This window comes from Dromaius novaehollandiae, chromosome 1, assembly GCF_036370855.1.
Source record: "Dromaius novaehollandiae isolate bDroNov1 chromosome 1, bDroNov1.hap1, whole genome shotgun sequence".
NCBI classification, from domain to species: domain Eukaryota; kingdom Metazoa; phylum Chordata; class Aves; order Casuariiformes; family Dromaiidae; genus Dromaius; species Dromaius novaehollandiae.
In genome coordinates this window covers 52,716,613-52,742,681 of record NC_088098.1, presented here as the reverse complement: position 1 = coordinate 52,742,681, position 26,069 = coordinate 52,716,613, and the positions used below count along the sequence as shown (strand labels likewise).

Sequence of the window (26,069 nt, the reverse complement as noted above, 5' to 3'; positions counted from 1 at the left end):
TGACCGTTTTCATCTGTGGTTTTGCAGAAGTGTGTTTTCTAGCGCGCTTTAGATGCGGTCTGTTTTTAGGCGTAAAGCACTCTGACGGGATTTTTAGAGTTTTTTTTTTTTTTTTTTTTTTTTTAAGATGTCTGGTAGAAACGTACTGTAGATTTCGAAGAGATTTGTCATTTAAAGCACTTACGCAAATTACAGAAGATCGTTTGTGTTTTCCAAGCTGGCGAAGTACAAGACAGTACTGAAAATCTTGTTTTATTTAAATACGTGCTCCTTAAGCAGAGATTTCTTCCCCAGAGCACCCGAAGCTCTTAAATCTGCTGCAAAAATTTGCATATATACAAACGGGTTTGCATTCTTTCTGCTGCTGGGTCCGACAGGGGGACATATGGGGAAGTCTTCTCACCAGGCCACTCGTCCTAGGGCGAAAAGGAGGCGGGGGGGGGAATGAAATAAAATAAAATAACGCACCCGAGCATTTGGGGCGCCGGGCCGGGGTGGCGAGGTTGGGGCTGGCGAGCCTGCCCGAGGAAAAGGCAGAGCCGCCGCCGCCGGCCGCCTCCTGCGCGGGCTCCCGCGCCCTCCCCTCCCCTCCCCCGCGCAGCCAGATGCCTTATTTCGGCCCTCGGCGGGACCAAATGGTGCTGCCCCGCGACAGCCGCGGGTGCGGAGCGGCCGGCCGGGCCGGCCAGGGCTGCCTTTGAAGCCGCCCTCGCCTGCCCCGCCGGCCCGCGGCGAGGGAGCCCGCCTCGGTGCAGCGGGTCCGGAGCCTGCGAAAACGTGCGTCAGGTATTTTGGCCCCCGCGCACGCGAGTGCGGGATGCTGGATGCCGCTCGGGTTTGTAGGCTCTTGCGCCGCATTCGTTAGGGAGCGAATATGTGCCTGTTAGCAAGTACAGGTAAAAAGCTGTGTTTTCCTGCATTTTTTTACCCCCCCCCCCAAATTCTGTATTACTAAAAATTTAAATCGAAGTTATTTTTTGCATCTCCCTCCAGAACCAAGCAGAAAATTAAAGGGAAATAGCTGAAGCTTGCTTTCTGAGAACAGGCCCCTCCCCTTGCATTGTAAGAGTGTGATGTAATGCTCCTTTCTGTGAGGTTAAATGAAAAATCTTCTCTGTGTTGGTATATGTTATTTCTTCCCTTTCTGATAGGCCTTGTGCTCAGATAGTTTTGTAGCTGGATGTTTAGGCAGCACATAATTATGGAAAAAAATCGCATCTTAATGTGAATCTGCTTTTAGATTACTCTGTGTGCGTGCGCATTGATTATGATTAGCAGGTCAACTTTGCAAACCCACAAGATGGTCATATTTTATATTTCTTTGTGGCCTTTCATCCACACTATTTAATACAAGTAGCAGAGACAGATGTTTCAGTGTTTCCTGAAGATATATCTAGCTGTCCTAGTTATAGGTTCATAATAGTATATATCAGGTTTCTTTTTTTCCCCAGGCTAGCAAATGTTTGAAAGGTGTTATAGCCAATAGAAAATGAACTCCACTCAAATTTGGTATAGTGTATTGTGCTGATAATTTTTGTCTTATGAAGTTTAATAATAGTGGATTACACAATTCATGATTAAAATAACACACTTTCTACCCACTTACGGTTAATGAACTAACCTGGATTCCACCCTCTGTTATTAGCATGTATCTGTGTGAGAGTATTATAAAAATCTGTCTCTGACCTGATGCAACCTGATACCTGAATCTGCTTTTGTTATTCAGGGCCTTCTTGGGCTTAGTGGAGATCCTAAAGTGGCCAGAATACATTGACTGTACCGGTTGGTTGACAAACAGAGATTAGTATTGTTCTCAAGTATAATTTTTAAGTCGTCATATTCTGGGATTTGATACCTGGTGGGCCAAAATACCAATTAAGTAGTTCATGCAGTATTTGCTATAGCCTGATGGCTGAGCTGAGGAAGTAAGGGAAACAAATTTTGGCCTGGGTTGGCAATGCTGTAGGAATTGGCCTCCTCGGAATCTGTGCTTTAGAAAAATACTTGCCCTTCCTGCATATTTTTCATCTTCATGCATTATCATCTATGTTGCACACTGTCAAATCATGTGAATGCTAATGTACCTTGATTATTAGGAAGGCAAAAAACAGGGTATTTTCTAATAACTGCGACTGTTCATAACTATAGGACCTGTCATGGATCAAACAAAAAGCAACTATTGAGAATACTGGAAGTGATTCCAGTATGTAGTCTATCAAACATTCAAGTAGACTGCTGAGAAAGTACATTATGATTAGAAAGGACCAATTAAAATAATTCCTCATATAAATGTCTTTGACCTAGTGAGTCTTAGTGCAGGGTGCGTTCGAGTACTCTGCAGCCTGTAAAATTCCTGGATTTTAAAAGTGCAAGTGTGGACAATTCTCAGTACCATTTGCATTCAGTATGTTCCTTTAATACAAAGGAAACATTTAAAAAAATATGCTTAGAATCGTTTTGAGGGACCTGACTCAAGAGTTGCGATTTCTAGATCTGAGTTTGAAGCTTGCCAAAGTGTGGAGAAGGGAGCTTTTTTCTTTTAGTTTACAGTGATGACATTGGCTTAGGAAAGCTTATTTTGCTTATTCTCCTATTTGTGTTTGTATGCCAATTGCTATTGGTATCTACAGCAATTAGAAAGTCTCTTCCCAAAGCACACAGTTTTAGTAGACTGAAAACTACAGTGAAGTCTGCAGCCGGCGGAGCCCCTGGAGTTTCATGTACCACTTCTAAGAGACTCTTGAGAAATAACTGACAAGAAAAGCCTTATTACCATTGACTTTCAATATACACACCTAATGGGAAAAATTTCAGGCATAACAGATCAAGTGTCTGAAAAATCAGTATGCTTACTTTCAGTGGCTTCTTTTTAGACTTTTTTCCCTTGCTGGGAGGGGAAAAAATAAACTTCCTAAGATAATAGAGTCTGCACTGGCTGGTTCCAGCAAAACTTAACCTTTTGAGACTGTTGTCTTTTATTTATTAATAGATAGCTGAACAGAGGAGAAAGCGTCCAAGTCTGCAAATGAAGAAAAATCCATAATGTGACTTAGTGTACAGCTGGACATTAGAGATTCTGTCCAAAAGAGAATTTTTATCAGTGCCTTTCCCAGTTTTTCCTGGGGAAAACTAGTTGAAGCTTATACTGTGAAGCAGAGTTCTTTAATTCTGGTCACTATGGAAAACATTTTCCTTTTGGTGAGTAGGACGGAAGGTGATAAGTTGAGTTTATAGTTATTTTGGGCAATATTTGATGGTATCAGTGTGTTTGGTAGGATCTTCTGCTGACAGTTTTTATGACTGAAAAGAGTTTCTGGGATTTTTCTGCTTTAATTGATAAAAGAAACCTAGCTCCTTCAGAAGAGTCGTTCCAGCTTGTTAAGTACCAGTTTTCTATTGAAACAGTTCAAGATTTGAGGCAGGAAAATAAGGTACTTGAAATGTTTGGTTCTAACAAGCTACATTTCAGATTTCTACCAAGGGGATCAGGGTGGGTATCTCAGTTCTAGCTTTGTAACCTTCCCAGAAGTCTTGTAAAGAGTAGCATGTAACCTCTGGGCAAGGATAAGATGTTTCTTTGGGGAATAAGGTGTCCTTTTCCTTAGAAAAATGCTGCTAAAGAAACTAGTTATATCTTAGGTGACTAAACTTTAAACACTTGGCTATAATTGTTGCTGCTAAATTATATCTGATAAACAGATGTAAATTTCAGTTTAGATAAATACGAAGATTTATTGGTTCTTAAAGCAAGGAAAGTTCAGTATCTATTTCAAGAAACAGCAAGGTTTAGTTGCTAATGTGACACTGGAATTTAGTTGGTATGGTTACATATGCTGTATTTCAACTATTTGTCAAACGATATTTGAAGGTAGGTGTCAAGATCACATTTTTGGCTGTTTCAGGATTGAGAGCAAACACGGAAACATCATGGAGATGAAAAATACCTTTCTAGTTCATTTTAGCGATGGTGCCATAACTGTTTTGAAGGACACTAGAGAAATGGTGCCTTTCTGTATCTGTGGTAGTGAATTCCAGCTTCAGAGCCGTCCATTTAACACTTTTCACTACTTAAATCCCTTTTCTCCTTTGTATGTTGTACTTCTAACCCTAGAAGACAATACAGGGTTTTTTCTTTTTGTAGAGACAGGGCATATGTTTCAGGAGCAACATGAATATATTCAAACCCTAGTATATTTTTATGTAGTGCCATCAAGATCCTTTGAAGAGAGTTGCTAAAGCTTTGTGGGCGTTGTTGTTTTAAAGGATATTTTGCTGTTTGCTTATATACAGTATGTGAGGATTATAGTCAAGGGCTGAAATGCTCTGGTGTTACTACCATTGTATATTTGTAATTGTAATCATTTCTGAAAAGTCATGACTAAGAGCTGATTGGTGTAGTATGGGCAAATGAAAAAAACAAACCTTGATCCTCCTTCAATGTGTGTGCCAGGACTATTTTTAATTAGCCAGTTTAGTCATGTTGGGAAATGAAAACAAACCCTGGAGTTACTGCAGATACCCAAGAAAAGGTGCATTAATAAAACATGAGATGATTCGTAAAGGCAGAACAAATCAAAAAAAGAGTTAAACTCAACAAGGAAAAATGTGTGTTAATACACCTGGAGAGAAGAAAATGGTGGGAGGAGTCATGTTCAAACCCACAGGTAGTAAGTATGAGAGCTGAATACTGTTTGCTCCTGTGCTATAGTTTGTGTCCAAATTTGAGTAAATGGATTTTTGTGTATGTTAGGCTTAGAAAATGATTTAAAAGTGCTTGGATATCATTGAGTGGGAAAATGCCATAAAAGTACAAAGCACTAGTATTGATATAAATTTATGTTAAATTGGGACTTTTAGTGGAATTTAGGCTTGCAATTTACTACAACAACATCATCGAAACAAAGCATTAAAGGTGTAACTGTTGTATTTCATGCCATCAGGAGAGTGGTTCCCTTTTTAGGATGGTATTTTTGAGGCTTTTAGTTTGGGGTGTTTTGAACAGTAGGGGAGGTCAATAGATTTCGAGGTAGTTTTGAAAAGAGCTGCAAAATGTAATAGGGAGTAGTCTAGCAAAAAATATTTTAGCATGCATATATATGTGTGTGTAAAAACACATGCACACGCATGTGCATGCAGTACATCACTACATATTCTGCACATGAATAATCGGTTATTTAGATTAAGTGTTTTGGCACTGAGTTCCATCATAGCTAGATGTGCTTTAAAACGGGATAGCTATTTCAGCAACTAAAATACAGAAAGGTAAGAATATCTTTAAGTGAAGGTAGTTGTTCTTTTAACTCCTTGATTTCCTGCACTCCTTTAACGAAGTGCATGAAAGTCCATCATGTAGGCTTAAATTATGAAGTAAGGGAAGGGTGGGTGTTATTCCCAGTGGTTTTAGTAGGCATAGGCATAGGCTTAGGACTTGTTAAAGTACTGATACAGATATAACAGCTGGATCTGGAAACTGCATATTGCAGACCCTCAAGCAGAACTTGTTGTTTTGAATGAATCAGAAAAGTTTTTTCTGTATGTGTGTGTGTGTGTGTGTGTGTGTGTGTTTGGGTTTGGGGTTTTTTTTATATTTAGTGATGGAAAAATAACCTGGCATGCTCACTAGTATTTTTAAGGTCTTATTAGCATAGCATAGTCATAAACTACTGTCCATTTGTAATATCTCAGTGGTTGGCCCCAGCCTCAATATATGTAACCTCCATATATGCATGCATGCATGAATTCAGCTTCAGTGAGGCTACTTGAGTTTAGTTGTTAAAGCATGTATGCACAGTAGCCTTTGTAGGTTTTGAGCTTTTGGGCTAGTTGACCTATATAAAAACAGGAAAGGCTAAATATGTATTCAGTTAATGTCACTTAGCCACTAATTAGTGTTAAGCTCAATTGTCTTATTTTACAAATGCTCTATGGCAAATATACACAAATGTGTTGTCATCATGGTTCAGTCTACATTTGCAAACTTGATTATGCCTGAGCCATCCATTTCTCCAGGACGCAGTGTCCTATGTCACTTAAACCTTCCTTAAAGTATTTATCTTCAGTGTTTCCTCCACTTTTTTTCTGGTGCTGTTTACAGTAAAATACGCTATGCGAAATACATTAGAAATCTTAATGTAGCAGAGTTAGTGTTCTTGTTGCAACTTCTGTATTAGCATTTGTGCATTTTAATTGTGTATAATTTCAGTTATGCAATCGTACTAAATTCCGGGTCCTGTATAACATAATGAAATTCTGTATTGATACTCTCTAGATATATTTATCTACAAAACAGTTTTCTTCAGCAAGTGGGGGATGACTACTGAGAACTTAAAAATAAAGCAAGACTGTGTATTCTGATAAGTCATTTTTTGAACTCAGAATACAGTATGATTGTGCTTGGTCTTTTGCACGATTCATGGGAATGGTAGTTCGTTTGACCGCAACACGTAGGTGAATGTTGGTACTTCAATACTAAGAAATTCTTATCTGGTAAGTCTTGTTGGATTCTTTCCAGGCTATTTGGCCTCTTATTGGAGAGGGTTTGATTTCAGCAAATTTGAAAATGGTTGCTTTCTATACATTGCAGAAAAGGAGGGGGGAGGAGGGCAGACCTTTCCGAGCACCCTGTCCTAGCTTGTTCGTATGTGCATCAAGAATTGGTCATCCTGTGAAACAGAAAATAGTCATTAAATATTTTGATCCCTGTATATTTTTTTGTTAATTCTTCTTTAAGGTCATAGTTAAAAATATATTTTAAAACTCCTTTCCTGTATTTTTAGGCTTCACTTGGGTACTGTTAGCATTATTAGCCCACTTTTTTTATTCAAAGGATCTTCCATGGTATATACTTTAAAAAGGGAGGAGGAGGGTTAAGAATTGGTTAAAAATAGAATATTCTCTACTCTTAATACATCCTATTTAGGTTATATATATGTTTCGTTTTATATCTAACTTTTTTTTTTTTCCTGGAGGTGGGATCACAAGTTCATGTGCACTGATTGGAATCTGAATGTTGACTAGGTTCAAACTGCCTCTAGGAATACATGGTTAACCTGAAGTAAAACCTCCAACGCTTTCTTGTACCTTGTGTAAAAGAAGGCTCCAGATGGTGCTACTGAACTCACTTATAGTCTCATTAATGGGAATTTTAAATGAAATATCCTCATGTTACAAGGGGAAATACATTTTCCATTCCTTTGCAGGCCAAGTTCAGATTATTTCAGTTGATGTGTCTTTACCAGACCAAACAGTGCTGAAGGAAAGAATGTGAACAAGGCATTAGGGTTATTTTTGTTCAGTTTATTTTGTTTTTACCTGTGTCATGTAATCCTATTCAGACCAGATCTAGATTACCTTGGTAACAGCACTTGCTAATCAATACAGTAGCCTTGCTGTTACAGTCATGATTGCTTCATCTAGTGGAAACCTATTGATTGTAGTGCAGTGTAGGAAACTGAAAACAGACTCTCATCTGGGTAAAGATTTAATCTTCTTAATAATTGTTTGCATGTACTTCTCTTAAGTATTTCTTTAACTTTACAGGCTTTACCAGGAAAAGAGATGCATTTTAAAATCAACAAATATGATTTGAAAAGCACTGGAATATAGCAGAAAATATTAGTATGTGACCTGGGATAGGAGACTCAGAAATCTTAATATGCAAGTAATTTTCAGCAGAAAACGAGAACCGGCTTAGTCTTCATTGTGCGAAAGCTCTCTGAACTTGTATTACACTGCCTTACCTTTACACAGAAGCTGATTCTGGAACAGTTGTTTCTGATGAAGTCCTTGAGTGAATGTTTCTATCCCGAAATAACACAGTATCCTGAATTAGTTTACTGTGCTGTGTTGCTATTTGGGAGTCACTGTTTTACCTTTTTCCACAAATATTTTCAATGTCCTGGTATAGGAGAAACTGTGGGAAGTGTGTTTAAATCGGATGTTAGGTAAACACGATGAGTGTGGTGTTAAAATGAGATAGCAGATGGAGGCTAAGCTTTGTGAGAGTCAAGGCTTTACATTGATGCCTTAATATACCTTATGAGTAGAGCTGCATTGTTGTTAATCTAAGCTAACTCTCCAGGGGTAGGCCATGGATACTTGAACAGGTTAAGTTACAGAAAGTCAGCCTGTCTTGATGAAAACCAAATCAAACCAAAAACCTTAAGTTTTCTCCTGGGGGGTTGACCTAAAAGCAGTGTATGCTGTTTTAAAAATGGTCAGCTGCATTTGCATGATTGGTTCATTTGGAATTTAGGCAAAGAAGTTGAGGTTAGCTAATGTCAGTCTCTGTTGGATTCTACTTCAGTCAGATAATTTGAAGTGAAACTCTTCTACCGTAGACATGCAAGTATGTTGTCAGCTTAAGTTTATGTAACTTCCCTTGAGCTCTTTCTTGAGAAAAATTAGGTACTAAATGATATTTCAGTTATTGCTGAGTAACTTGGTTGAACATAAATCCTTTTCTTTCCTGCACTTTTCTAGGCCAATTTTCCGTTGTTAAAGTAATATTTTAAAATAGTAGTAGTTACAATTGCTTGAGCTCAAGCAATTGTATGCCCTGTATATTTAATATTATCTGTTAAAAACAGATTTGATAGTTGGTCCAGCTGATTAACCTGAAGTTAGTTGTTTGCCAGCGTAAGGCAAGTTAATAGGAACAAGGTTGTAGATATTCTGCGTTTTCAGTTTAAGCTGCTTTATGGCAGTTAACTTGACTTTCATTTTTCATCCTGTTTTTTTGAGTTTTTTAAAGTGAATTTTGAAATGATTACTTCTGTTTTACAACTTAACTACATTTTTCTTTTGATACTTCTGTGTGTGTATGTGCATATATGCACTTATGCAGTTGTTGTGAACTACCAGAGATCAGTTGACATATGGAGACTTCTTAGGAGGCCCTAGCCACTAAAGCTGTAGTGAAAAATGCTCTCCAAGACAGGTCACTTTTTTTGTTTGCAGAAGAGCCTGCACAAACAAAGCAAATGCCATTTGATAAGGTAAGCATACAGATTGAAGAGGGGCAGCAGAGAAATTTAGAAGCTCTCCGAAGGCCACACAGCAAGTCAGCGGGAGAGCCAGATTTGAACTCAGAAGTTCCTGGCTTCTGGCCTAGGTCTCAAGCCAGCAATACACAGCTGTATTGAATTGCAAGCAGCATGATGCTCCCCCTCCGGCCCCCAGTGCTTCATGGGAACAAAGCTGATTTTAACTAAGATTATAATGTGGGTAAAAAGATGGAATTCTGTATTTCACCTTTCTGAAAATTCCAAATGCTGAGTTCTCTTGCATGTTAAAACTTATATTCTGTGGTTGTGGAGTTTAATGTAGTTGGGTCATAAATCACAACGAAGCATAGTGCAGGGTTTTGAGGTCAGACTTAAAGGCTTTTGCTGAGGGTAGAGGAATTGAGGACCTAAAAGCTGCTCTGCATGCTACCTTGACATATCTCAATGTAAAAAAACAAAAAAACCTGAAAAGTAGATTTTCCTTGATATAAAATAGAAGTGAAAGTCTTCCTGCAGTAGTTGTTTGTTAAACTGGAATTCATGTTCTATATTTAACATGCACGGAATTTTTAGGAGGTTTTAAATATTGTTATCCTTCACTGTAGTATGAGAAGAGGCTTTCATGTGGAATATATAGAAAAAAATGAAAACCCTTTGCAGATTCATTGAGTCTGACATTTCCTTCCTGCCTGGAGTAAAAGCTTAGCTTTGAGTAGATATATCATCCTTTTATTGACAGTTTTGATTATTTGAGGTGTTTTATTTTAGGCAGGAGACTTTGACCTAAAACTTTTATTATGGCTTGAGCAGCACCATTGAGAGTTAGTTTTCTGTACTGTTAAAAAATCTTGACCAGGATAAGCAAATGCATTTTGACAGTAAAAGGGACTTCCTTTTCCATGGAAAACCCCGTTAACTCTAGTAGTGAAGTTTGCTTTGGATTCTTTCCCTTTCTGAGGTGTATTTTCTTTATCTACATGCCGTTTGCACAGGACCACAGTTTGCAAGAAATGTATAGCAAGGGTGCTTTCCTAAATTATTAACATGTAGCCCAGCTGAAAAAAACCCAAAACCTAGAACAGATATTTTACCTGGAAGTAATTTTCTTTTTGTCTGTGGAAAATAAAATGTGAAGTAGTTCCAGAAAGAAGTCCAAGTATTGAAGGCTTAACAATAAAGTATTTCACATTCCTGAGGGATGAAGCACTTGAGCCCTCCTTCCTCTCCCTTCCTCCTCCCCCATGTGTCCTCTGAGTTCTGTGTGACTGCATCTCACTAGTGCAGTTTGAGGCTGTATCTAAAACTTTTGTTTGGTAGTTATAAAAAGTACAAGAACTAATCTGAGTATTACAATAGTCTACTGTTTGTTTTTCCTCTCTCTCCTCTTTTGTGTACTCTGCTAACTGAGCCAGGTGGAAATTGGTGCAGAAAGTGTTTCACTTCCAGTTTCAGCTATCCTAGTGTTCATAAATCCCAATTTCTTTTTGGTTGTGGCTTCAGAAGACATTTAAACTGGATGTCCATCAGATTTGTTACACAAGCTTGGGCTATTTTAGAGATTAACACTGTGACAGTTCTTGCTTTATTTTCCTATTAAGGCTAGTAATATATTGCAATTAAACTATATGGTTCTCCCCAGCAGGTCTTCCAGAAATGCTATAAACTCAGCCACTCATCAGCCTACAGCTAAAGTAGAGTATTTCCAAGTCACCAGATGAAATAGCATTATGGGCAAGATTCTTGTGATGTAGGGTCTGTGAGAGACCCAGCTGATTATGTTTCATTCTGAATTGTGCAGCCCCCTAAATCAAACAGGTAGAGAGAGTTTCAGTGACAGGATAGGGTTCTTCTTCCTCCCTCTCTAAAAGAATGTGGTAGTAAGAGCAAGGTTAACAAAGGCTCAGTTAACTAAGTATGCTGTTTTCTGTGGTGCCCAGTATGCTTTTTGTACTCTTTGGAAAGAGCATAAGAACAGCCTAGAGGTTCTTACCTGCCACACTTTCCTCATTGCCATCAGCAGTGTATCGATTATAAGTTTGACCCCCATAGGTCCGTTAGGCACTTCCAGCGTGACACAGATGGACTTGATTCAACCTAAGAGCGTGGTCCTTCACCTGAAATTTGAAAATGTCAGATGTTTATGCAAGTGATTGCGTTCCCTAATGCTTTCAGTATGAAGTCATTCTAAGCTCTTCCTTAAGTAGCATTGCCTATTTTGTCAATACATTGGTTTCCTAGAAAGATGGAAGCTTTGCACTGAAATTACACACGGGCACGATAAGCTGACAAATTAGATTTAAGGTTCTGGTGTTTAAAGGGCTTTTCTTTCAGCAGGAAGTAGTCTCCCACACCAGCTTATGCATTCTAACCTTCAGCTTTATTTAGTAGCAAAGAGTTGACCTGTCTTTTATTTTCAGCCACGTTTCTTAACGAGGATACAGAGATGGTTTAACTGGATAGATTAGAAGTGCGCTTTTTGTGGAACAGTGTATATCTTATATTTCTGTCAAGTGTGGTAAGCCATTTTTTCCCTAGCATCTAAGAAGTTAAGCTGCCTTGTTCCACATCTTTACAAAATTCATTAGTGGTAGATAGAAAGGAGTAAAGATGGGAGGAGTCTTCAGATATATTGGCAGACTTAAATTCTGTCAGCTGAGGTAGAAATGAATTTATAGCTGGAAACCTCCAGAACTGTTGAAGGAGTGTATACACTGGGTATCTTAAATAGATTTGATCTAGCTATCTGCTGTGTTAGCACTGATATTTAAAAAGAGCGTATGTTCTCTCATGTTCAGAAGTGAAAAATACCTGTGTTACATTTTGAAACAGGTCATTTCTGGAAGTTTTATGAATTTCATTCTATCTCATGATGTAACTGATGTACTTTTAGAAATCTTTTTTTCATTAAAAATCAGCTGTTAATTTTTTACATAATGCAACAGGGCAAAAATTACTTTTAAATAGTAAACACTGCTTGGGTTCAGAATTTAACATGGCAAATCAGTTCAATTCAAGAACTTCAGAAAGATCTTAAATGGTAAATTTCCTATATATCACTAAAATTTCCACTTCAATTTTTTCATTGTAACTTTACACTTTTATTGTCTATATACCACTGTGGTGGTGCTCTTCTATGCTCCAGTCCTTTAGGTAGCAGTTCAGTGGTTTTGTCCTGTTAGATTCTTTTCTGCTTTACCTCTTACTTTACAGCTCATTTCACTCTTCCATAGCAGAAAGAGGAGTGGTAAAAATTAACCATAGCCACGTTTTAGATAGTTTGCAATTTCCTGGCATCCCTGGCTCTTAATATGTTGAAAAAACTTTCTGATGCAAATTGCCATGTTGTGAATCAATGTAAACTTTCCAGAATACAGATGTTATAGTGCTGACCTAGCTTACAAAAGACATTTTTTCTTTGATACTTATGTGTAGTTAATTTAAAAAACAAAAAAACAAAAAAACAAAAAACCTTCTTGCTTTTCAAGTGTGGATGGCCACTAGATTTTCAAGTATGAGGTATATCCACTCCTTAGATTGATATTTACTATTTTTGAAAGTTTTAAAGTTAATTTCTAGGTTAACTGAAACCACTGTGTTAAAAGCAGCATATTTAAATCAAAAATTGAAAGCAGATTAAATTTAGATTTGGTACCAAACCTTCAAGTGATGTAAGCAGCAACTGAAATTCATCACTTAAATTATCATTCCTAGAAAGAGATAAAAGAAATGATGATCCTCAATCAATTTTCAAAAATCTTACCTTCCACACTATTTCCGTACAAATAAGAAAAGGTGAAAAAATGCTCTTAGGTAAGCAATTGCAAAGGTTGGGCAGATGTCAATTCCTCAGAAATTACAGTTTGGTTAAAATAAATTCTTTTCTTCGTGGGAGACTACCCTTAGTTTATAAAATGCCCGATAATATACTGAACACTTTTCAGTTAAACTTTTTTTTAAGTCTTTGCTTAAGAAATAAGGAAATGATTTGTTTGTTCAGCAATTAGTAAGAATTTCATGTCTAGACAAGGTAGTTTAATCTATGCTTTATTTCCAGAAGGCATGAAATAAAGTTAACTTTTTTAAAAAGGCAGTTAGGGAATGATGCACGGTGTCAGGGCTATAACAATAGATGATCAAAGATAGTGTATCAGCTTATTAAACATGGGAGGTAGCAGTTCTCTCCACCCACCTATTGATGGTCTGTTTCCTAGAGCTGCTTTTGTTTCTACATCATACCTGTTGTGGCTAGTTTCTTTTTTTATTTCTTTTTATTTATTTTTTTTAATATCATTACATCAGTAACTTCTTAAACTGAATGAAGGTACAGGTCTTTCTCTGTTCTGATTAGAGTCTTGTAAATCACCTGTTCTGTAGGAATTTCAGCTGGTAATTTTAAATATGCTGCTAAAAAGGTATGATTGTATGACCTGTAGAATACTGTTTTCCACATTTTTCTGTTCCTTTTGTATTAGGAAGTGACACTTCTACATTTTTATAGGACACTACTAAGTGGGTCTCAATTTTCAGATCCCTTGCACAGATTATAGGGAAGAAGTACTACTAAAATGCTTACATTTTCCCACTTAAATTGGGAAGGTGTGTGGTACAGGATGACAGTGCTTCATTGTAAAGCAATGGCTGCTAGTTGTGGTGAATTATCAGTAAATAATGAATAAACAGTGGTACTTCTAATTTTAGCTATGGTGCTGTCTCTCCTACTTATCCTCTGAGTGGTCTGTCTCTGTCTGTCTCTCTCTCTCTTTTTTCTTTTTTTTAAATATGTTCATAATTAGGCAGTTCTAGTTTCTGTGACCTTACAAAGCTCTTGACATAAATTCTAATAGCCTCCCTGATAAGGCTTCCCACGAAGAATTGACGCTGTCTCTATCTTGCCAGAAACAAAGTTCCAGATAAGAAATGTCCCTATACTTGTTTCTTTTCATAAGAAATTCTTTTTTTTCCTCTGTCATATTGGTTAATGAAACCAATCGACTAAAAACACAAAGAGGAAATTAGAAATTAAAAGATTGAGATACTGCAGGCTTTCAAAATAGAGAGACACAGTTTAGGCTCTTTCACGTTTCTCTACAAGTGTTATGTGCCAATATGTTTTGCTTGTAGATATGGCAATAAAGTGGGTGGATTTTTTTTCTTTTTCTAAAATGTTTATGGAAATTTTATTGAATTTTTTAATTAATGCTTTGAAGTACATTCTATGTGTTTTTTCTAGGAAATTCCTAAAACAGGAGTTTTCCTTATATGTACTCAGTCATATCATAAAATATAGAGCTATGATCTAATACGCTTAGAAATTTAGTGTTGGCCTTTAGAATTTACTCTTTACCATAAGAATCTGTACTTCTTTGGGAAGGGGAGGGAGGGCTGCATGGTTTATGTCAAATGGAATCTTGCTCTTTATCTAGCAGTCTACAATGCATTGTTCTTTAAAAACATACCAACAATTAAAAAAAAAAAGGTTTTAAAATCTAGAAAGGTGCATAGCAATAAAACTCTTACTTATCTATTATCCTTCCTCCTCTCTTCCCGCACCCCCATCATCTTTGATAGGGGTTGTCAATGCGATAGTATTAGTACAGCACCGTGAGCAGCATTCCATATGAATAAAGAGTTCACAGTTCAAGATAGGCAAAAATAAAGTCCTTGGTAGGGAAAGGGTGTAAGCGATCCTTTTAGATACTCCATGCTTTGGCAAAGGTATTTGGTTCTCTCTGCCATTTTGAGATCTTAGCTACTTATTTTCTCAGAATGCTATATCAAAATGATCAGATCTCTTTATGTTCTCAAAATATCAGATAATTATGCAAAGAGAAGCATTTGGAGAGGTTTTGAATTATTCACTTGCTCCATTAACTTCATAAGGAAGGAGTATTAGTTTCCTGTAGGCCAAAGCAAGTCATGTCTTGCACCGTGGTTGTGTTTTTTGTTTTCCTGTTTCCTATACAGTTTCTTTGGAATTGTCTAGTTTTAATTCTGTGAGCCAGTGAATAACTTCAGCTTATATCTTAATTACTCGTATGAGTCATGGCATGTAAGATAATGAGTTACGATATTTTATGTAATAATTTTTCAATGACACTTTTGAATGGATAATGATTGATAGAGTGGCCAGCTGGTTTTAACAAGAAGGGTGAGAAGCGTGCATCTGACACACAAGCACCTCCATACCAAGCTTTGCAAATCTATATATTTCACTCATTAACCTAACAGTGAAACGTAATTATTCTTCAGTGCCCCTGAAGTTTTGCTTCTTTAAAAGTAGGTATCAAGTCTCGCATCTTTCTATTTTGAGCAAGCTATACTTAGATTATTAGAATAAACTTGCACTTCCTTATTCACTGAAAGTGTTATCAAATTTCATAGTCAAAATTTTAATTGGCTGTAAGAACTAACAAGGCGTGGTCCTGATAGTTTGGGTGAAATAGGGAGATAACATCCAATTTATTTACTTATATTTGATAAGTCTGTTTTTATTAGACACATCTCGCATTTTGGCCTTTGGAAGCTCTGTAGTAATGCAGCAAGGAGAGGACTTAATGCAACTGTAACCTGCCTAGTTCCTCGAGTGGGGTCTGCAGTCTCACCCTCACAACAATACCTGTTCACTGCTTGTCTGCCGCAACTGCACGTGTCAAAACAATGAATTGTCGCCTAACTCAACAAAACAAGAGAGCATGATCAGTTAAAATTGCTCACTTGAATATGATATGTATGTATCTTACAAATGTCAGTCCATTGTATGAATGGTAGCATAGACTTGATTCTAAAAGCTGTTGAAGATGACTGACTGCCGATTAATTTCATTTAGCAAGGTGACCCCTATCAGCTTTTAAATCTCCACAGGCACACAAAAGGGGGGAAGGTTATGTTAGTTTGTGTATTGTAAGAAGTTTATCTTCAAATGCATACCAAATTTGTGTTTAGTAGCATAGTCTACTTATGAGCTTTTAATGGCAAACGTATTTAAAGTTTTTGTTGCAAAATGTCTGGTTTAAGATTTAGCATTGCTATTTCACTAGGTTTAAGTTTTTAATCAGGTTTAGCTACCCTATAAAATATATTGAATAGTAGCCCTATTAAATAGTTTTTTTTATGATACAGTATTTATTGTATCTCTGTATTACTGACATGCGAAGTTTTGACTTCATCATTGTCTTCTACACTGGACTCTAACACTAGGTATAACCCTAATTTCTAAGAGTATGGCTCTAATTCCTTCATTTATGTGCAGTCCTCCTTCACCTATAGAATGTCTTTTAGAAGTCTGAGAGCATGCTGCCACAGAGTTAACACTTGCACAGGATATCCATTATACATAATATTAGATGCAAGCTAGGGATCAACAGCTTTGTATATATAGCAAAATTGTATTGAGAAGTGGTTATGTGCACTGAGTAATGGCTTTGACTCATAGAACCAAAACAGACTTGGAAATACTGTATTGGAACAAAAGGATCCCATCTCTGTGCTTTTCCAAACTTAGATAATTAATTGCCTAATGGCTATGTCTGTAGTAGCTCTGTTTGCCTAGAGAGCATATACTACCGATTTTCACGTAATCAAAGTCTCTGTGGCTGCAAATTAAAAGGTGCACGTTTTTTGGTTCCAGGTACAGCTGGACAGCTCAACAATGTTTGATCTTGAACTTGACCTTCCTTTTAAGTGACAGTGAGTTGATCAGGATCTTGAAGACGTTTTTGGTGAAGGTCAGCTGGCCAGTTTAATCCAGGAAAACTGCAACTTTTGGACTGTTGGCTTCTAAAGAATTACCGTGGGGGAGCGAAGGGGAGAGGGAGTGTTGTAGAACTACACTCTTGGGATTTTCTCCTTATTCTTCCATTAGAAAGAGAAAAAGGAAAACAGTTATTTGTGGCTTTTGATGCCAAGTTGTTATTTCTCAGAATTCCAGATGAAGGCTACAGGTTTTATTCTGCATAGAGACGATGTTGCCAGAAATCTCAAGTCAGTTGAGTATGGAAGGCCATTTATTGAAGCCTTGTTGTTACCACATCAGCCCCTCAGTCTTCTGTTCAATGCATAATGCTTGAATGATACTAAAAGTCATGTCAACTTGTTGTTATCCCATATAAAATAAAAAATTTGCCACAGAGTACTTGTAGTGGGCAAATAATAGAAAGCTGTGTTCTGAGCTTACTTCTAAGAGAATTGAGCTGAAAGAAAATTTGATTCATGTTGACCCAGTCCATTTCCAATGAAAGCCATGTATCTAACATAGTAGTGAATATTTCTCTGGTTTTGTGATATAAGAGAACCTGAGATAAAATTATAATAGTGGTATCTGTCTTTCTGGCCCAGAGTCAGTTTGTGCTACTAGCTGATGTCCTGTCATGGTAGTCACAGAAAGATAATTGATCCAGGCATTCATTTAGTTGTCAGAAGAAAAATGTACTTTGTAATTGAAAAACAGCAACAAGTGAAAGTCTATTTTTGGTGAAATTATCTGATCTTCAGCCTTAACCGAGCCTTGTTATTTTGGTGGGAAGTAAAACTTGTGTTTAAGTGTTGGTGCACTGAAATACAGATTACAAGTTTTTCTATTTGGCTTTTTTATAGTTACTGTAAAAGCTGATATACTTTACAAAATTGCCTTTTTCTACCACAGAGTTCACTGTGAAGTGAATCTGTAAATGTTTTCCGTGCAATTTGATTTTTTTGCCTTACTTAGAAGACAGCAGCCTTGCTCCAAAGCTCAAATATTTTTTACAGTCCTATTAAAGTAAGATTTTCATACTAAATTTAGAAGGGATTTTTTGCAAGAGATGAGAGGTTTCTTGGGTTTTTTTAACCTGTAAACCTGCAGAGAAGACCCCTAAGCAAAAAAGTAAAATCATCTCAATCCTGCCATTAAAATCTGCTAATAGGGCAGCACATAGAAGCAAACTGACTTGAGTATTTTAGCGCAGTTGGCTTTCAGATTAGAACTAGACTTAGTGTTATAGACTGGTGTCTCATGATGGTCATTGGTGAGAGCACGTAACTGTAACTGAGTAGTATTTGCAGCAGGAAATGTTTGTGTGGAAATGTTATATTAAGTTGTAAGTTCGTGTAACTGCTTAAGTGGTGACTTCAGTATGGTTTACTGAAGATGTTCATTTTGGACTCAGGTGTTACTTCTTTTGAAGATGGATATTGAGTTTTTATAAGAAATTGCCATTTCATTTTAAGAAGCCAAGCTTAGTGTCTTTGTGAGAATGCTGACTGAAACTGAGTTTCATTTTTGCAGGATTGAGTATTAGTGTGGCTTTACCTTAATGTATTGATTACCATACTGCTGTACTGCTCCCACAACAACTGGACTATTAATTCTGTCCCTGCTTCTAGTGTAGTGCTCCTTAATGGCAAGAGCCATTTATTGTCTATACTGCTGACTTGTCTTGTGACTTTGAACATAGGCTATTTATTCTTTGCTTGGGTTTACTCATGTGCAGAATTAAGTTTTGCATACTACTTAGTGTTGTTGCAATGCTTAATTAATATTTAGAAAGGCCTTTGACATCCTGTGATGAAAGGAACTGTGTAAGTGTTCACTAGCGCTATTATTTTAGTAGCGAAAACACAGGAGGAGTCAGGAGGATACCAGTTTCTAATTCAGAGTGAGCAATTGAGTCACTCTAACCTTGAGCAGGTCATGCAGTCTCTTGTTTTGTAACATATCCTGGGAAAGCTATGCGTTGTGCAGCATGTGGTGTTAAATGTCATCCTTCCCCTCCCCCAAGCCAATCTTAAATGAATAAAACTAGTGTACATCTTCACTGAGCTGCTAAACATAACTGGTATTTTCTAAGGAAATATGCCATTAAAAAGACAGAAGGGGGGGTGCGAAGGTAATAAACCTAACAGTTGCATTTTAGAGTCAGCATGAGCACTTGCACTGCAACTCCGTGTATCTAGTTTAGACCAGTCTGAATTTGACTATAACTGAACTTGAATGACAGAGATCTGTATACACTGCGCTTAACTGAAAGCTCACTGCAAAGTGAACTATATAATCCTTACTGCATTCTAAGAACTCACTTATTTAGTTTGTGCTAATCCATGGTATTTAGGTAAACAAGCTCTTGCCTCAGACTGCATGCTCTCTGTATTTGAGCTTTGTGATTGCCAAGATTGATAACCAAACCTAGATGCTATAAAGCTCATTACATAACAACATACACATCAACCTCTTGCATGTTTTTTTTCCCTCTTCTGATGAAGAGGAAGGTTGTGATCACATACTGCCATTAAAATTACAAGATACCTCTGAACTTTTTGCCAAGTCTACAGCTGTTCAAGATTGAGCCAGCTAACCATTTGTCTAATTATACAATGCACAGTAGCATTAAATGAAGTTACTTGCTTCACTTTGTGTATGCAAATGCAGAGTTTCAGATTTACTCCTGTGTTTTTACAAGATACTGTTTTATTCATTGCACAAAACACACAACTATGGCTTCAAACACAGGGCTTCTGAACTGTTTTTTAAAGTATATTATGCTGGATAAGTTGTTACCTTGTAAGATATACCTGAATGTAAGTCCTGGTTTGTGTATATACATTATGGTGGTATTGCAGTCTGGTTGTTCAGCTAGTCCTGGGGGTTTTTTTGCATACCTTTATTCCTGATTCAGCTCTCAGCTCAGATGCATATAGCATAAGGATTAAAAGGAATAGGGAATAGTGTGTGTCTCTGTTCAACTTCCAGATCAAGTAAAACAGCAGTCCGTAATCTTCAAGAACAACAACGATGGAAAAAAACGTTCTTCCTGTGACGCTGGTTATAAGCCTTAATTTATGGAGCATACTTTGTAGTAACAGGGTATTGAGAATTTGTGTGCCATACTCTGCATATACTGAGTATACACAGATTTGTTTTAAGAGACTAATTTGGCAAGATATAGGCAGCACTTCCCAGACCTGCAAAGTACTTTACTTTCTTTTTCCTCTGTCTTCAATTTAGATTTCCTGATATGGATCATGACAGGCCTGGAACTTTGTAACTAAATATTTGTAGGAAGAAGCTGAATGGTTTTGTGTTTCTTTTCCTTTCTTTTTTTTTTTTTTTTTTTTTTTTTTTTTTTTTTTTTTTTTTAACCTGTTAAAAAATAAATACTGCCTCAGGCAATAACTAGAGTATAAGATGCAAGTCTCAAATAACTTTTGCCAGAAAATCTGAGCAAGTTCTAAGAGAGTTCTTTATATCAAAAGTTCAAGTAACCTTAAGTTGCTTGTTCTTCCAGCTTTGCCCATAACAGATGAATAGTAATTTTGTTTGTGTGGGAAACTTTGTTCTTAACTTCTCACTTTTAAAATTAAATACGTTGTTGCTTTAGTGTTTTGGTTTGGTATAATTAAAATAATGATTTATAGTTTGATAAATGTTACTTTCATTGCTACAGTGCCCTGAAGCTCTGTATATGGAAAATTTTATAATATTATACAGATCTGTATGTATGTAAATTGTTTGTCAGGCTGTAACTTCCTTTGGATAAGTAGCTTTGGCTTTTATAGGCAAGTTAAGAGTATTTCTTTGGAAACCGAATGAAAGTAAACAATTGGATCTGTTGTGCTAAAATAAACAACAAGTTTTATCAAAGGGTACACTTAAAATATCCCCAGATTGAGCTGCTCATTATTTAGTAGAGGCTACTTTTAAGAAGAGTGCTTTTGTCTGTTCTTTCAGTAATTTAAGAAAACTGACACTAAATAGAAACTGCTTCACTCATACATGTTTTATTTTTTCCTTACTAACCCCATCCTCAAATGCCACAGCACAAAACTAAAAAAGAACCTCCAATATTTTCAAATGTTTTAAACTCTAACTGTAGAATTGTAACTTTTTAATCATAACATTTTATTATCTAATGTTTTCTTTATTATTTCCATCTTCCCATAAAATCCTGTCTTTATATTGGAGTTTTAGGGTTTTGGTTTGGTTTTTTTTAATGGTTGAGAAACACAAATACAAAAATGTCTGCTATAATTCAGGAAATGTTAAAGTTTGTTTGTTTTTAAATGCAACGACTTCTGTCACTGAAGAACTCTGTATGATTTGGTTTCTTACTCCGCACAATGCCTGTACTGGTGCCACAAATGAGTCTAGCAGAAAATACACCATTTAATTAAACTGTATTATAGTTTTTAGTATTTTTTTCTAAAATGTCATACTCTGACATTAAAACAAATGTCATAATTGTTATGAATACTGTGGCAAAGTCACCATAGATAGCAAATAGATTAAAGTTTGGGGAATTTTTTTTCTTTTTTCTTTTTTTTTTTTTTTAATGTTAAGAATTCAGTTCTTGGCATTTAAGACAAAAGTCTGTACAATCTAAGACAGTACAGAGCTGCTTTGCTGGAATTTACACCACAGTCAGGAGTTAGCATTTACTTCTTAACTGCTGTCAAAAGATTAACAATGAACAGGGTTTTTTGTAGCACTTCTTATCCATAGTTTAAAAAAAGGCTTTACTAAAGTGGCAATAATGCTCATCAACTTCCCAGAAGGAAAACATCTCAGTCAGAATTTGTAACTAGCTCAAAGCCTCAGTGAGGCATTGGTAAAGCTGCCAGGAGAACTTTGGGCTTAACTTGTGGGATATCTCTAGGCTGCAAAATGCCGTGCTGCATGGTTATGGAGGTGGCTCCTACAGCTATTCTGCCACACTGTTTTCTGCAGAAGCGATATCTATAGCTAGTGCCCTGCTTACCGGACCGTTAAATACAGAAATACATGATCATTCTACTCTAATGTAATGAAGGTGTGTGTGTTTGGTTTTGTTTGCTTATTTGTTTTAATAGGATTCCTGACCTGAACTGCCAGAGTTAAAGGGTTGTGGTTAGCAATACAAAGTCCAACTGGCAGCTGGGCAGTATGGCCTCCCATGGGAGTCTGTACCGCAGATGATACTGTTCAGCATCTTACTAATACTTGGTCAGTGGGATGGAACTAAATTGGGTTGATACCCTAGAGGGTGGCTCTGCCATTCAGAGGGACCTCTGTAGGCTGGAGAAATGGTCTGACAGCAAACCTTGTGAAATTCAGCAAATGCGAATGGAAAAGCCTACACCTGGAGCTGAATAGCTCCATTCAACAGCACAGATTAGGCACTGACTGACTGGAAAGTAGCTCTGCAGGAAAGGACCTGAAGGTCCTGATGGAGAAAAAGTTGAGTGCAGGTCAGCAGTGTGTCTTTGCAGTTAAGAAACCAGCTGCATAGTGGGCTGTATTAGCAAGAGTATAGTCAGCAGGCCAAGCAAAGTGATTTCTTCCTCTGTGTTTGGTGCTTCTTAGACCACCTCTGATACACCGTGTCCAAATTTGGCTCCCAAGTAGGGGAAAGATGCTGACATTTTAGATGGCCACCAGGATGGTTGGGGGCTGGAGCATGTCATGCACAAGGAGAGGCTGAGGGAATGGGATTGGTTCAGTCTTAAAAATAGAAGGCTAAGGAGGGAATGATACTGCTGTCTCCAGCTGCCTAATGGCAGGATACAGAGAGTCAGACTTTTCCTGGATGTGGAGCACAGTGATAAAACAAGAAGCAATGAACAGAAATTTCAGGAAAAAAAAATCCCGATTGCATATTAGGGTTTAAAAAAAAAATGCAACGTGGGTAGTCAAACCTTGGAATAGGTTGTCCAGAGTGGTTGTAGAGTCTTGGTCCTTGGAGATGTTCAGAACTTGACAAGGTACTGAGCAGCCTGGTTGATGATGGCTCTGCTTTGAATGTGAGGTTAGACCAGGTGACTTACACAGGTCCCTTGAACCAGAATTATTTTGTGATGGTGAAATTGGTAGGAGTGCCATGTATCTACTGCAGAAGACTTCACTTTGTGTTCTAAATGATGAATTAAAAGCAAAAAAAAAACAACAACAAAAAAAGTGCTGTTTGGGGAGAAGTATCTACGTAACTTCTATTTGCTCGTTTTCAACTGAAAGGGCTTTTTTTTCTCCCAATATGTGAACCATTTGAGATTATAAAACTAGAAGAGTTTACAGCTCTAATCTTGTAATACAAAGCCATACTGGCAAATACTTGTGTATACTGCACTTGCAGACTAATAAGCAATGCTTTAACTGACATCTGGCATTTTTCCCAGGAGCCTGCATTCATTTCAAGCCCCATGTTGTATGGCAAAGTAGGACTCAAAGTATTTCTGTATGCACAGTGAGGTAGGTAAAATGTTCTTTCTGGATCATCTAGCGAAAAGAAGTCGTCTGACGCATTCAGAGGGAAGTTCAGTCTAGCAGCTCCCTCTGAGAGTGGTCAGCTGTCCAGAACCTTGTTTTCACCCCTCTTAGAACTGCAGAAGCACTTGGAGAGTAGTGGGAGCTAGAGGGGACTACTTTGCCAGGTTGTCCTTCGTTTCTGTTTCCCGGGGCTTGCTAGTTCTTCCCTTTCCTGGTCAAAAAAACTGCCTTGTTTCTCTCCATCCCTGTAACAGAGACAGGTTCTATTTTTGAGATTTTTATCGTGGTGGTTGTTACCCAGTTAGTGTTCTGTATTGTTTGTTATGCGCTCACTTCTCGATGTATTTTTGTCGGTTTCAGAACCACAAAGATACTTTTCTTGGCAAAAAATTAGATAATGGAGCTGTCTGCAAGAATGAATACTTCTTGAGAAAGTTAGGTTAGTTGATGTTTCAGGACCTCAAGGTTCATAAAACGGGATGGTGTCTTGGTGAATTAATGTTTGAATATGATAAATTATTGGGCTCTTAACTACAAGGAAATTTCTAGCTGAATGTTTCTGCTATTCTTGGAGTGTTTTTATGACACTTTAGAATTCTCTAAATGCACTTTATCTGTGTTTTTGGTATGCATGTTATAAAATAGCAATTACTGATCTGTAAGACTTTGGGAGCGTTTGAAAACTAAGGAAGGGGAGGAAACTCAGTTCTTTAATTCTAGAACTTTATAACTCTTAATTAAAACTTATTCTTTTATCAACCATGGATAACATTTGGGAATTTTTGAATCTTGTCCGGGAGTCATTCTTGTAATATATGTAACTGATGCAAGTGAAAAATGTAATCTTACAAAAGGAGTGCAAGAAAGACATGCTGAATATTAAAATTTTTTGAAGTTCTTGCTTTATATAATCTGAGGTTTTCCTGACAGGAGACTGTTTACACACAAACCTGAAATTAAACCCAAATGAAGTCAATTTCCAAAGTGTTGAGAATGAACCTCCTAATTTATAAACATTTGTTGTTGCATTATGAGGGTTATATTGTCCAGTTCTTTAAAGTAAACAGCCATTTATGGTCAGAGTTGTTTTCTATTACTGTACTTCATTACGCATCTGTAAAAATACTCCTCAAAGAATTAATCTTACGGTATTAGCGAGGCTATCTAATAGTGTTCCATAAGGACTATTGAGAAAAGCATACAGCGTTAGTGAACTTGGTATGCTGATGTTTTAAGTTGGATATTTTCTAAAGCAACTTCAAATTACTGATGTTTCGCTATGATAAAGGCATATCAGTTGTTCCAGATACGCTATTTAAAGTAAGCAAACTTCTTGCAGTGACGTTGCTTGGGCTTTCAGCCAAAGAGAAGAAAAAAGCAGCTTGCTTTGGCGTCTTCACTGGCAAACAACTTCTGCCTTTTGAAAACAGTTTTATAGAGCCCTTTAAAAACACATTTTCCTGAAGTTTTCCTGTTTAAATACATGTGAAGTGTATATTTTATATATATATACAAAATACATGCAATATGTATTTATGTATATTTATATAAAGTATATATAATAACAAAAGTCCCCCCAAACTGCACACATTTTTGTGTCTACATATTATATATACACACATGTTTTTGTGTATATTTTTATAGTCTGGTTTTCAGGGTGCTTTTCTGAGGGATCCATGTTTTTTTCCTTATGCACATCAGAATTCCTTTGTCCTAAAATAATTTCAGACTCAGTTTTTAGCAGGTCACCTAAAGACTGCTTTTTCTTAAAGGCTGTCTCCTATCTTACTAGTTTCTGCATGGCTTATATCTGTCTAGTTTATGCTTGTGAGCATGGCTTAAAAATGAAGGCAGTTACAGTATTGTGCATGGAAGAACTGAAGTCTCAGGTACTCATTTGGGAGTGTTTAGATGGCTTATATCATCATTGTGTGTGGCCTTTGTTATAATCAGCATATACTTTAAAATGTACTTATGTGTCAATAACCTTATGATGGAGGAGTATCCCAGTACCCCTGTGACAGTTAGGAAAACTGCACAGCTGGTAAGTGACAATGCTAGGGCTGCGTATGCACAGCCTGGGCTAGAGGGCTAAATACAGTCCAGTTCAGAAGCAGCATTCTCCTGTATGTATTAGTACAATTGAGGAGTCGATTTCAAAAGGACATACAGTCAGTTTTACTTGAGAGATTTTCCTCTTCCTATTTATACAGTTTATAGAGTTTTAACTGAGGGCTGTGCGTATGGGTGTGGAGCGATGGTGTCACACAATAAGGCTGCAGTTTCATGTAATTACAACCAATTAAACATGTTGCTTCTGTGAAAAGGGAAGATTCCCTGCTGCTCATGTGTGCTGCTTCTGGTGCTCATCTGATAAAATGGAAAATGGAATTAGCTTAGCATGTTAAAAAGTGGGGGGGGGGGGGGGGAGGGGAAAGCAGGTTTCCAGGTTAGTTGTAGTGATTTGAATTGAATTGCCATACAGTCAGCTGAGTTCCAGAGAAGGTTCAAGCAAGGGAAGAACAGGGAGAAAACTCAGTTAAAAAAAAAAAAAAAAAAAAAAAAAAGGAGTAAAGTGGAAGAAAATAAAACCTACCTTTTTTTGGTCAGTGAGTTGTTGATTTACTATGAAGAGAGCTGACTTTCTTCCAAGTTCATGCTTGAATAGGTTGAGAGAGGAGCTTTTGCCTTGGAATAGTGCTTGGCCCTGAGCTTGTTATGAAGGTATTCTGCAGCACCTCTGAGAGACTGCTGTAGGCAACTTAGTGCTACTGGTATCCAGGGTATATACTTTATCTAAATTTTGTGGTAGTGAAGCTTTCAGAAGCTAGAACTTACAGCTGCAGTTCATT

At 37.2% G+C, this 26,069-nt stretch overlaps 1 protein-coding gene and 1 long non-coding RNA gene across 18 annotated transcripts in view; one reads left to right on the top strand and one right to left on the bottom strand.

The window, feature by feature from the left end:
* TNRC6B (trinucleotide repeat containing adaptor 6B) overlaps window positions 1-26,069 on the top strand; it is a 141,970-nt gene that overhangs the window by 58,566 nt on the left and 57,335 nt on the right. The window contains exon 1 of one of the 16 annotated variants that reach the window (XM_064512166.1): window positions 23,105-23,199. The exons of the other annotated variants lie outside the window; for them this stretch is intronic. The gene's annotated coding sequence lies outside the window, so the exon portion shown is untranslated. Of the gene's footprint in view, window positions 1-23,104; window positions 23,200-26,069 lie in introns of those variants that run through there. 16 annotated transcript variants of the gene reach the window in all.
* Window positions 191-25,951, bottom strand: LOC135328457 (uncharacterized). 2 transcript variants are annotated; one of them, XR_010389342.1, is made up of 4 exons: window positions 25,814-25,951; window positions 22,650-22,864; window positions 10,996-11,119; window positions 191-416 (listed from the first exon to the last, which is right to left on the bottom strand). It is a non-coding gene; the product is annotated as an uncharacterized LOC135328457 (long non-coding RNA). The 2 variants fall into 2 exon arrangements; XR_010389343.1 differs by lacking the exon at window positions 22,650-22,864.